The 13,048-nt window shown below is 40.7% G+C and overlaps 1 protein-coding gene across 2 annotated transcripts in view; it reads left to right on the forward strand.

Annotated features, from left to right (window-relative positions):
- The window catches only part of FBXL7 (F-box and leucine rich repeat protein 7), a 193,665-nt gene that overhangs the window by 97,038 nt on the left and 83,579 nt on the right, over positions 1–13,048 (forward strand). Inside the window, exon 1 of one of the 2 annotated variants that reach the window (XM_059815280.1) lies at positions 6,182–6,212. The exons of the other annotated variant lie outside the window; for it this stretch is intronic. The gene's annotated coding sequence lies outside the window, so the exon portion shown is untranslated. Of the gene's footprint in view, positions 1–6,181; positions 6,213–13,048 lie in introns of those variants that run through there. 2 annotated transcript variants of the gene reach the window in all.

A 13,048-nucleotide genomic window follows, 5' to 3' on the forward strand; every position in this document is an offset into this window, starting at 1 on the left:
CTTCTAGGTCGATTCATGGCATGTCACTTTTTCTTGGGTGGCTGTAGGAGCTTGTTAGGTTTAGTGTAGATGGACTATCGCTTTCCCAGGGACCTATACTGTCAGAGAGCTTTGGGAGCTGGTGCAAATTCACTGGGATTTTCAGCAGGGCATAAATTTGAGGACATCAGATGTTTCAAACAGCACACTTTGAGCTCAACAAATACTCATTTCCAATGATACTGAGTTAATCAGAAAAAAAATTGACTAACTGGAGTTGTGAAGTTCATTCTGCATTTATCGCATTCCCAGCTGCAAGTTCTGAGTCTTCAGCATTGGAATTCAAACCTAGTCTTGCCCTTTCAGGTGTCTCAAGAAACTCATGACAGACAGAATGATATGTATTGTAAATATAAAGATATGGCAGCTTTTAACTACTTTGGACTCACCTGGGTCTGTTGCCTGTCTTTAAAGAGCAGTGTTTAATTTTCATTACAGTTCATCTCAAAAGGCCTTTCTTTGCAGTTTTGTGTTTGCTAAACTGAGAATGCTTTTTCCTGCTAGTTTTTGTGGATATTGTGGTGTCAGGCTTACAATTTTACCACTCTAACTCTTAATTATTAGAATACTGCCAAAACCATTAGGCTAATGCTATTAAGGATACCTTTTTGAGAAGCCATGTTTTGAGCTCGGACTAGATGATCTCCAGAGGTCCCTTCCAACCTCAATCATCCTGTCACTCTGTGATGTGAGTGTGAGTAAATAATATCAGTTTTATTTCTCTGTCTGTATCTGTCGGTTGTTAAAATGAGTACTCAAATGCATTGCTTCTAATTGAGAATTTATATGTCAAAGTGGCATCCCTTGCATTTCTTTACAAATTATTCCTGTGATCAAATTAGCTATCCTCTTCTAATTTTTAAAATGTAATCAATGATTTTCTGGTATACTGTTCATGGATTTGTACCTTTCCAGTTTTATCCATTCTGTAAAAGCTACTCTAATGTAAAGGTAGTTCTCCTAGTGTCCTCTGAAATGAAAGCCAAGGACAAGAGACAGGTTTCAGAGGACCAGGTTGTTCAAACTGCTAAAGACAATGATTGTATGATTGTTTTTTGTTGAGGGGGAAAGGGAAAAATTTATTTATGGGTTAGGGTTTTTTTTGACAGAAGTCACCATTTTAGCAAAAACCAAGCAATAACTTAAGTTGCAAGTGACCTGCAGATCATGCAGTCTTCTATCCTGCTCAAAGCAGGTTCAACTAGATCAGCTTACTTCAAAGATGAAGATTTCACAGCCAGTCCAATGTCTGACCACCCTCATGGTGAAAAAAAAATATTTCTTTTTCTATTTGAAATTTCATGTTTTGCTACTTGTGCCCATTGCATCTCTTCCCGTCACTGTGAACCTTTGAAGAGAGCCCATCTGCCACCTGTCAGCTGCCTCTTGTAGGTCCTATGCTCCATCTACTTGCTCACCTGAGGGGTCCTCCTGGGTGCTCACTGCAGCTTGGTCATGTCCTTGTTGTCATGGGGAAACCCAAAGTGGACCCAGACCTCCCAGTGGGCTCTGACAAGAGCTGGGCAGAGGGGAAAAGTGGTTTTCCCCACTGTGCCCACTCTATTGTGGCTCAAACAGCATGATCTGTGGGTTACCACCTCTGACTGGTGTTGAACTGGTTGTGCATTGGGCTGCCCAGGTCTTCTGCAAAGCTGCTGCCCTGGGCATGTGTGATATATCATCCCTGGGGCAGGACTTGGTGTTTGCACTTGATGGGAGTTGCATTGGCCCATTTTTTTTCAACCTGTCATGATCCTTCTGCATACCAGTCCTACCCTCAGCAGGTTGACTACTCATCCTGAACCGGTACTGTCCAGAGACTTGCTGAAAGTGCACTCACTCCCATCATCCAAGTCCTTAGTGAAGATGTTGAATGATATTAATCTCAGTATTGACCCCTGAGAGTTTTAATCTTAAATTTTTTAGCTGGTTTAGGATGAAGAATTGATATGCTCTATGTAAGTACAGGTGAAGCGTAAGATGAATGTAAATTGAGTGATTAAACTGCATGATGCCACCAGTCGGAGCCAGCCGGTTGCCAAAGTATCACATTTTTAGTGACACTGCAGCAGTAAGTGTTTATAAGGAGTGAGCAAAAGGTATTTCCCGCCTATGCAAGGCTTAGAGGAGTCACTTAAGCTGTGGCAGGTGCTGGTTTATATTTGCTGTTCCATCAGATGAACTGTGACATTTCCTTGTAGCTTACTAGGAAAGTTTGAAATTGGATTTGATAGGGCGCCATGCGCTTGAGGTTGTACTTCACTCTTCGCCGCCTTCTGGGGAAATGAAGGAAACTGTTAATCCCCATGCTGCCCAGCCATTTTTCTTTCTCTTGGAAAGAACACAGACACACACACATGCACACACACATACAGTCCTTTCAAATGTTAGGTAACAACTTGTTGCCTAAGATACCAGGCTGAGTTGTTCAAAATTGCTTAGAGAGTTGGAATGGCACTGTTCTGCACAAATTAAAAAAAAAAACACAAGCTTTTAAAATGCAATTGTTTTAAGCAAGTAAGCTACTCTTGTTCCCTGTAAAATTCTCTAACAGAAAATCCCTCTGCCCATTTCCATGAATTATTTATACAAGCTTCAAGCTTGATATTTAGCTTTGCACAGAAATGAAGCTGAGACTGTTCTCACAACTTTTGCTCTAGACATGCTGCTGGTTTAGCCCTCTCCAGGCTTAGACCTCAGTGCCAAGTTCGCCTATGTGAACAATCCCTCCTGTAAAAATCCTAGTGAAACCTAGGAAATTTTGTTGTGATTTGAGGTAAACTAGATGAGTTCAGTGATCATTTGTGATCTAAGGCTATGGTGCATTGTCTCCAGGTGATTTGCTTTGTTTTCCTTTTTTAAAGCAAATTAGTATTGGATGCCCCCAAACAACCCCATGCTGAGTAAACTTTGTAGCATCACCAGCACCACTGGTCATGCCTTCAGGAGCCCAAGAGGGAATAACCACCGAACTGTTTACCCACTCTTGTGGGCAAGTTTTGCCACCAAGGTAAATGTATCTGAAACTGAGACTTAAGTTTTAAATGACAAATTTTCCTCAGCCTGCTTATGTACTGGGTTTTTTGTTTTGTTCTCTGTTCTCCCCACTGTGGTGAACAAATAATAATTTGTCTTTTTAGCTTAGTAGAAGACTAGCATATGTGTATGGGATGCTGAAACTGTGATAGGCTGGCCAGAAAAGAAGGAATCAAAATGGCAGCAATGCAAGGAAATAATGAAAAGCAAAGAAATTGACAGACGTTCTGCAGATGCAGGTACCTAATAATGGTGCTTTTTTCTTCACCAATACCTTGGATTTTTAATATTCTGCTCTGAGACTATCAAACTGTGAAAGCTGATCTGTATACAGTTATGGAGAGCAAAGGTTTCTTTTATCCAGAGGGAAATGCTAAATGCTGAGTAGAACTGTGGGTGGATTTTTCTTGCATGTATTCAAGGTTGTTTAGGTATGTGGTTCAAGACAGTAATTTGAGGAGTGTAAGGTGTGTGGTAGGTAGGTAGCTGTATCTCAGTGTGGATATGCCTGCACTTGTACTGACAAACAGTTCTGTGCAAGCTGCTCTCAGTCTGGTTTGATATGTCCACAATACTTCCAGGGAGTATATGCCTATGGGACAGCTGCAGTGAGATTTTTTTCATACCACCTCAGCCACAGTTCCATGTGATTAAAAAAAAGTTTAGATGGTTGAATAATTACATCAGTTGCTGTAAGAGAAATGAAATTTGGGTTGGTAATACATGGTATTCGGTTCTCTTCATCTGTATTGCCTCAGCAATAGCTGTGGTTTATTAGAAAGCCTGAATTGTCCTGATTTTTGTCAGGCTCAATTACGTCACTGCTCTGAATGACAATTGTATAGGGCTTGGAATGCATGGAGTATGTCAGCGATGCATTTTAGAAACAAATAAACATAATACGTAGCACTTCCCCAGTAAATTTTAATTCTGTTCTATAAATGTAATACATCTCAACGCACTAGAGTTGGAAGCAAATTAATTCTAGCATTTAGAAAGGTGTGGGCTGTTAAACTTCATGGCAGTTTAAAAGCAGCCGTCATGATTTGGTAGACCAGATGAATCAGAAACAACATTCAATAAACTGTAAAGTTCAGTGTTTAAAATCTGCATGTATTGACTTAATTTCCCTATTAACTGGTTTATGAAATATTTGCTAAAAACATCTCATTTACCTGTTGCAAGATGTTTAAGAATATTAACTGTGTATTAAACAACAGACCAGAATTAATGGCTTCTCTGGGAAGACTGTGAAGATGCGCCAAGTAGTCTCAAATCCTACTCCAGAGTTAGCATTGTCCAAAGAGCTGCTTATTGTTGGCTCAATAAGCAGCTACCTGGACAAACTGAACTTTTTTCCTTTCTGTTGCTTGCTCCCCAGTCATTTTTTCAAAAGAATTGGGGAGATGTGCAGAGATGTCATGACAAAATGTAAAGTGCACAACTGCAGATCATGAAAGCCAGGAAATAAGATCAGTTTGTATGTGATTACATATCTCTCCTTCAAAATGTTGGAACTGAAAACTGTCCTACTTTGCTCAGTGTTTTGGGCAGGTACAGCAGAAGGTGCACACGGAGGGAATAAGACCTTATGAGAGGTAGCGTACTGCGTTGATGTTGGAAGGAACATGATTCTTCAATTTCCTCTCCTTTGTTCCAGTGCACTGCTGAGTAATACGCAGCATTAATTTTTTAAGTAGGTAATTTCCTTTCCTCTCCTTTTTAAAATAATTGTAGGAGAGTGCGCACCAAAAATATTTCTGCTTTCTGTCTAGGGTTGAGATGGAAAATGGCAATGACATACTGCAGCTGTCCAGCACGGTGGCAGCAAGAATTACTCCTGTTGTGGGTAACTCGGACTTGGGTTATAAGGGAACTGTTTTCTATGTTGGAAACATCTCGAATTACCTGGAATGTGCATGCAAACATTCATTTTTCTAGACAGTGAACCCAGCTGACTTCGTAGTAAATCAGTAGCCTAGTCCAGGTTGTATCTAGGTATGACTTTGGAACCCTGGAACACTTCGATTTATGTGTGCATTGAGCAGTACCAGTTCCTGTTATTTCTCTCCTCTGTGCGAGGCTGTGCAAGACTTCATGAGATCATGTTGCCTTGCTCAGAAGCAAGCTTACAGGCTGTTAAAAGTAATTTCAAGTAAGGAATCAGTCTACATCAGTCTACTCTTCTGCAAGTATCATGCATTTTTCATATCTGTTTTTCTTAATTCTATTGAAATTCCAGGTCCTTTTTTTCATGCTAATGAGAACTAGGAAACTCATCCTTGAGACATGTTTTTTTTGCTACTGATTTTCCTGAACATGGAGGGAGAATATTCTCAGACTTAAAAGAATATTATAATGTGGTTTAAAAATGAATAATTAGGTGTCTTATTTGGGGTTTTGTTTTCATCTTTTTTCTTACCAAATAGCTTGCAGTATGAAGACAAGAACTCCAGATGTTAAGAACTTGAGTTTCCAGTACACTAGGGAAATTAGGATGAACGATCAAGAAACTGATGAAAATAAGGGCTCTTTGTAGCACCGTCATAAAAGATGAACTTGTCTGGTCACACATAATGTATTTAGTTGGCGAATAAAAGAAGCCTTTCCTAATTTTGAAACTCATCTCTGTCTTGAAATTTGGTGAATCCTTTTCCTAACATGAGAGGTGACCATGCAGGCCTCTGTAGAACTTCACTTAAATTACTTTTGTTCCCCCAAACCACTTTCTGCATTTCTTCATCAAAAGGCTATATGAGTAAATCTCTCCCAAATAAAGAGTGGCTGAAGTAGCAGATTTCAATGTACTTATAAATACCTTTGTTTATGCATGGGTTTGTGCTCACATGCGCTCTAAAGGGTGATGTGTTTTGGGGTTTTTTTTTGTTTTTTTTTCATCTTCATCTTCCCTGTGCTCCCAGGGCAGCAGCAGAAAAAAAAAAAAGAAAAGCTGGGAGTAAAGGATTTGCTACCAAGTTAGAGTAAGCATTTGCAATTTTCTTTCCATGTGAATTTTCTGCTATCCAGATGCGTCTAGAGGATACTGGTTTCTGCTGCCAGGGCCACCGTTACAGTCTTTTGCATCTCTTAGGCAGACAGGAATAACTGTTGCTTCAGGGAGACAAACTGGTGTTCAGGTAAGTAGGAGTTCATAGAAAAACTACCAAATACCTGTGTTGCTGTATTTCTGAATGTGGCGGAGAAAACTTGTTGGGGTGGGAGGAGGTATCAGTTACAGTTTAGGGGAAAACTTGTCCTGACAGCATTGTAATTCTGGGGTGGCTTATCAACTCTGATCATGTGTCAAATTTCTCTGTCCTCTTATACATAATTATTTGGGAAAGGTGGAGTAGGACGAGGGTGAAAAGTAAGCTCCTGATGGCAAAGCAACAGTTGGCAGCTGGCCACCTTATTTAATGTTTTATTTCCTTCATGACCTATTGTTGTCTGCCTTGACCTCAGTTTGAGTTTTTAGGCCCTGGCAACAGTGAGATCAGATTAGGTTAACTACTATATTGTTTAGAAATCACTAGACTGATAAGCACAGCAGTCTTCAGTGTAGCTTTCTAAAAAGATTTTCAACCAAAAACCAACCTGACAGATGGTCTTGAACAAAAATGCTTCATTGTTTCACTCCTCACTGCTACAATAACATAAAACTTTCAGTGGATTTCAGATTTATACTTCAAGGTTGAAAATCCCTGACTTGTCCTAAGCACCACTAGTTCATGTCAAGGGTTTAATAAATTTTGTCTTTATCCCATTGATTGCTGGAAGCTAATATGTTCCTTTTCAAAAAGGTATGGTGTAGAGATTATTCATCTTACCATAAATCACTGTCTTGCATGTCATATAAGCGTAATTCTTCTTCATTAACTCCAAAAAAATGTATTGACAAATTCTGCTTTGTTACTCCACTGCAGTTACAGGATGCCATTGCCTTGACATAGCTGAGAGCAGAACCTGGGTAGCAGCAGCTGCTGGCACTGCTTAGAGGCAGAAATTGCCTGGATTTCCAGCAGCACTTCCTTTTACAGTACATTTTAGAAAAGTTAGTCAACAATATGGGGGGAAGAAGTTAGTAAACTTAGTTGTAAGAGACAAGTGTGTATTAATGAGAACTGCATTTTAGAGTTTGGGAGGAATTTTTACCAACTGTTAGTGTCTTCAGTACCACTAAAAGCAGAGAGGAATGTTTGAAGACTAATTTAAAAAATCAACAAAAAAAAGCCATTACCAGGTTTTGTGACCAGGGCTTGAAAATGCTAAAGGCCTCTTGTTAGATGCCTGATGCTGCTGTTATGACTCTAGTCTTGCAGTAAGCTCAGGTTAGCAAAGCTGTTGAGCAGTCCTAGCCTCACCCTAAAAAAAATCAGCAAAATAGACATCTTGAGTAATGAAACATTAAGTCCTCTTCCTTCCTCCCCGCCCTGCCACACCCCCCCACCCCCTCCCCCACCAATTTTTAATTTTGCTTTATGCTTCAGAACTGATTTTTTTCCCACGTGGTCCGTCTTCCTGCTATGGGTTTTGTGGTAAGGGGATGTTGTAATTTAATTAAGCCTTGAATGCACTTTCTTTTCAGCTGAGGGTGCTGTGACATTCTTTCACTAGTAGGCAGAGCCTTTTAATTGATTCACAATAGACTCAGGATCTGAAGTGATGGAAATTCTGTTGCTGATTCCCTCATTCATCATGGGCTAAAGTGGTGGGCTGGGTGGTAAGACCCGATGACCTGACGTTGTTGGGATGTAGGTTTTTTCTAAGTAATAGATTTAATTTTTTTTTCAATATCAGTGACTGGACATACCTAAACTAAGTCTATCTTCTGTCCAGTGATAAGTCCTTAACAGATTGGACAAAGTAAATCTTTTCCCCTGCAAGACTCCAGGCATTGTATGAAGCATACATGCTCTGTCTTGTACTCCCTTGTTGGGGTATCAGCACCTTGTGTTTTCTCAGCGCTGTGCTGCACCTTCTTGGTGGCTGTTGCTAGAGTGTAGACAACCATCTCTCTGCTGGAGGTCGAATGTAGTAAGCTTCCCTGACAATTTGCAAAACCCACTTAGGTATACAAAACAAATACCCATCAAAGAGCTAATCTATGCAACCTTATTAGGAATAGTGTACAGCCTGGGTGCACTGGCATTCTCTGCTCCTCCACTTTGAATGCTACACCATGCCAGGAAATCTCCCTTCTGAGAAGATGCTAAATGCACTGGCTGTCAAAGTAAATGCTTGCAGAGAGAGGAGTCACAAGAAAATCTTGTCTTGTATTATAGAGGATATGACTGGACAAAGACTGTATAAGGCGACCAGTGTAGGTTCTTGAGGCCTGCAGAGATTTCATGTGAAAAACAGCGTAACACTTACTGTTTCAGTCAAAGGCCATCCCTGCAGAATCACAGCTGTTTACATGGTAACTTGGCAGTATCAGTACGGTCCTGGTTTGCCCTGTGCTGTTAAACTGTTAAAGGCCGTACAGTTTCTCATTGTTGGTAAGAACTTTTCCCATTGCATTATTATTCTTCATCCTTTTTGTTTTCTCATGGTGCACCTCTTGTTTTTGTAGTTCTTTAATGGAGAGGTACTGTGTCTTCTAGTCTGTTTCCATAGAAACACCAGATTAGAACAGTAATTTGAAGAGATTGAGACACAGCTGCCAAAACTCCTAAAGTGAAAGGAGGAGGGGGAGGGAAAAAGGGAGAAGATTTGGGCTGGCAAAATGCAAACAACATTGCCTGTCTTCTGCCAGCTATTCCCTAACACTCATCTGTAAACTCATATCTGACTGTACATCTTGCACCATTTGGTTTGAGATACATCTGTAATGCATTTTAAAAGTATAACTGAGTCTGGTGCTCAGCATATGTGATGTTAATGCTTGGAATGTGAGAATTTTTTGTTGTTGCATTGCTTCTTTCACATGTTTTTTATCAGGCAGTGGCCGAGGCATTGAGATCAAAAGGGGAGGGGAGAAGAATTGAGGCATCTCCCTCTTGCCAATGCCTCACGTATATATACACATGTTGAAAAAGACATTTTTCTGTCCTGCTTTGAAACAGAGCAGGGTAATCCAGGTACCTGTGATTCAATGGATCTCAAACCATTTATAAAGGGAAAAAACCCCAAAGATATTCCACTTGAGTCATTTTTCTGGTAGTCGAATGATTAGGTGATCTGCCTGTCGTCTTTTGGCCAGCTGGAGGCAGTCAGGAATTGAATCCTAGTAGAAAAGGAGAATGGAAAGCAAAATGAATGAAGCAAAAATAGAGTATTAGGTGTATCTTTTCCCATAGATGCAAAATCTATTGTTTGCATATATAAAACCTACCCCTACCCCATGAATCATCTGAATATTTAAAAGTGCAACTTCGCTACTGCCTTTCACATAAGAAAGAGGATGAAAATTTAAATCTGTCATGAGATGTTAGGCTCTGCTTATACGTGTAGATATCTGTACTTTACTGTGATCACAGCTTGCACACACCACTTTAATTTCTGTTTTCTCATACGGTGATGGGGCTCTTTCAGTATTTTCTTTACTAAGTATCATCTAGACTGACCAGAAGGCTCCTTGCTTTCCTTCCCAACTATAGGTCTGCCTTCCAAGACTCACAACCAAAAAATCCAAACCAACTAAACAAACCTGAAACAAACAAACAAAAAATACCCTAACCCCCAAAAAAAACCAACCGACCAAACAAAAAAACACATAAAGCCCACCCTCAAAACCCCACTTTTATCAGAGATGCTTTGTCACAGGAACATGTTAGAAAACTGGCTGCCTTTAGGGAAGGCAATTGCAGAAGCGAGCTAATATTCATGATTGATTTCTACTCAGAACTTCAGCAAGATAGGCAGGGTGGACACTCCAAGCCTTTTGTCTGGCAGACTTCCAGCCTCCTCTGGAGGCAGCAGTGGCTTCACTTATATTCCCATTTGCTTTGCCTCTGATGCCCTTTATGCAGCTGAGCGATTAAATCGGTGCTGTCTAGTAGTTTTCCTTCCTCTTCTGGTTGTGTCTAACAAGCTGTGTACACTTGATTGTCAAAAGTTTGCACAGTGAGTGATATATTGCCGTTTTTGTGGAAATGGATTTGGGAGTACCTGTTACGGGGATCCCAGACCAAATAGCCAGTAGATGCCACTGACTGATTCCACAAATCTTGTTGGCAACCTTTAACGAAGCATTGTATGGTCAGGTTGAAAGGGTCTGGTTTGCATTCCCTCTGTGCTGTCCAGGTACCTGCTCAGTGATAGAGGAATTGTACTTGAAGCATGCAGGTTGAAGTCAGTTAATGACAGCACCCTTAGATGCCTAAGGAGGAGAGCAAGCACTTCATGACCTGTATGTTGGAATGTCTCAACCAAGCTGAGCCTTCTTAGATGCTTCCCTCATCTTACCTCTAAACCTTCATGAAAAATGAGGCCATTTGGACAGTATTTTTTAAAACCTTAAAAACTTTAAAAAGTTGTTTCTGGCTGCTCAGGGAGTTTCTGAGGCTCATGAGGGGAAAGAGAAAGTGGTTTTACAGCTCTTAACACTGTTGTTGAGTTAGTGCATGCTAAAGATAAATTACTTGTAATTTGTGTTGTTCAGCTGGCGGGGAATCAGGATGGTTCCTGGGTTAAAATAGAGTGGGGAGAAGATTGCAGAAGCCTCAGCGGAAAAGTGACTTTGCCCTGTGTTTGTGTCCTTACAGCAAAATGGGCACTAGGTTATCTACGAGCATCACCCTCCCATGGCACTAGGTTATCTAAGAGCATCACCCTCCCATGGCATCGTGAGGCATACTTAGGACCTTAGGACTTAGAAGGGCAACTGCTGCAGTGCCTTCTTAGACATGTCATCACTCACTTTGTCACACTGTCAAACTGTCGTGTTTGTGAATATTTTAGATCTGACAGATACCTCGTAATTGATAAAGCTACGGTGTTTTGGGCCTTCAGGAAATGCTTTGTGGGTTACTAAAATTTCCAGCCACTTTCATCATGGAAAGTAGAGGCAATATAGTTTAACATTTGAAATTCAGTTAATTGAAATGGAAATCTTATAGGAATCTCCTGTAACTACCTTTTACTAACTAGGTACACATTACATTGAACCTTACGGGAAGCAAGGATGCTCTATGAGCTTATGCAATGTAGTATTGCAAGAAAACAAATACTTTGTGGTGCTGAATGAAGATTAGATTCGAAAACAATCATTCAGGTTGAGTAACAGGCAGTTTGTGATTAAGGTATTGCTGCCTTTTTGCTGTAGAAAAGATAGATCAGTCTTTTTCTGTTTAGGTTGTCATGCAAATTCTCCACAGAACACAGTTTCTTAACATTATCTTCGTTGAATAAACAGCCTTAAAAAATGAAGCAAACAACCACCCCCTAAGAAACAAACCCAAACCCCCCAACACAAAGAAATGATAAAAAACACTCATTCAAAAACATCTGCAAGAAACATGGAGTGAACTGACAAACTTAAAATCTTCTCTTAAAGGAGACTGACAGTATCATATTTAACACCACATGTTTATATAAATGTGGATATGTATGCATATAGGCCCTTATTAGCCAGCAGCTCTGATTAATATTGAGAGCTTGAGCAAAGTGTTGACTAGTGTGTGTAGTTAATTAGATGTAAGCATCTAATGGACCACTGTCAACAGTTGCTTCCCATTAAATGGTTATCTCTATTACAGAAACATGTTGCTGCAGTTTTCTTTCAATGCTAGAGTTATAATATGTGTATTAAAACTCTATTTGTTGAGTAAATTTCAGGTGTGCTTTACTAAATGCTACCTGTTTTGAGAGAGGTTGATAGTATAAAGTTTTAGTTGCTTCCAATAATAACTATAGCTAATGCCACTTCTGTTTTCGGCACATGGTCGTGATTTTCCTAATGCATCAAAGTCTAGACTAGACATGGAGAGCCTAAAGTGCTACCAGCCTGAGCAGTAATGTCACCTTTCACAAAGTTTCTTTTTAATATCCCTACATTTAGTACGCACAATCAATGTAGCTTGGCATTAGAAAAGCTTTTTAAAGGAATCACCTTGTTATACTCAGCTTTTTTGTGGTGCTCTTTAAGTACTTGTAAGTTTGCAAGAAAAATCTAGTTTCTGGTCTTGATGCTGCACCTGTAGCGAAGCAGGAACTGTGAAATAGTTTCTTGTAGTTCAACCAGCCAAAATTTACAAAAAACAGACGTCTTCCACAGAAACAACCAATTAAATCATAAAAAGCAAAGTACCTGTTATGACCAGACCTTTCTATAAATCACAGAATCACAAAGGTTGGAAAAGACCTGTAAAATCATCAAGTCCAACCATCAACTAACACCACCCTGCCCATTAAACCATGTCCCACAATGCCTCCTCCACACGTTCCTTGAACATCTCCAGAGATGGTGACTCCACCACCTCCCTGAGCAGCTTATTCCAGTGTTTCACCACTCTCTCAGTAAAGAAATTTTTTCTAATATCCAGCCTGAACCTCCTCTGGCGCAACTTGAGGCCATTTCCTCTTGTCCTGTCACTTCTCACTTGGGAGAAGAGACCAACACCCACCTCTCTGCAACCCTCTTTCACGTAAATGTAGAGAGTGATGAGGTCTCTCCAGACTGAACAACCCCAGTTCCCTCAGCCGCTCCTCATAAGGCTTGTGCTCCAGACCCCTCACCAGCTTTGTTGCCCTTCTCTGGACACGCTCCAGCACCTCAATGTCCTTCTTGTAGTGAGGGGCCCAAAACTGAACACAGGATTCGAGGTGTGGCCTCACCAGAGCCGAGTACAGAGGCATGATCACCTCCGTACTCCTGCTGGGCACACTGTTTCTGATACAGGCCAGGATGCCGTTGGCCTTCTTGGCCACCTGGGCACACTGCTGGCTCATCTTCAGCCGGCTGTCGACGAACACCCTCAGGTCCTTTTCTGCGGGGCAGCTTTCCAGCCACTCTTCCCCAAGCCTGTAGCAT

The sequence above is a fragment of the Gavia stellata genome, chromosome 3, assembly GCF_030936135.1.
Source record: "Gavia stellata isolate bGavSte3 chromosome 3, bGavSte3.hap2, whole genome shotgun sequence".
Taxonomy (NCBI): Eukaryota; Metazoa; Chordata; class Aves; order Gaviiformes; family Gaviidae; genus Gavia; species Gavia stellata.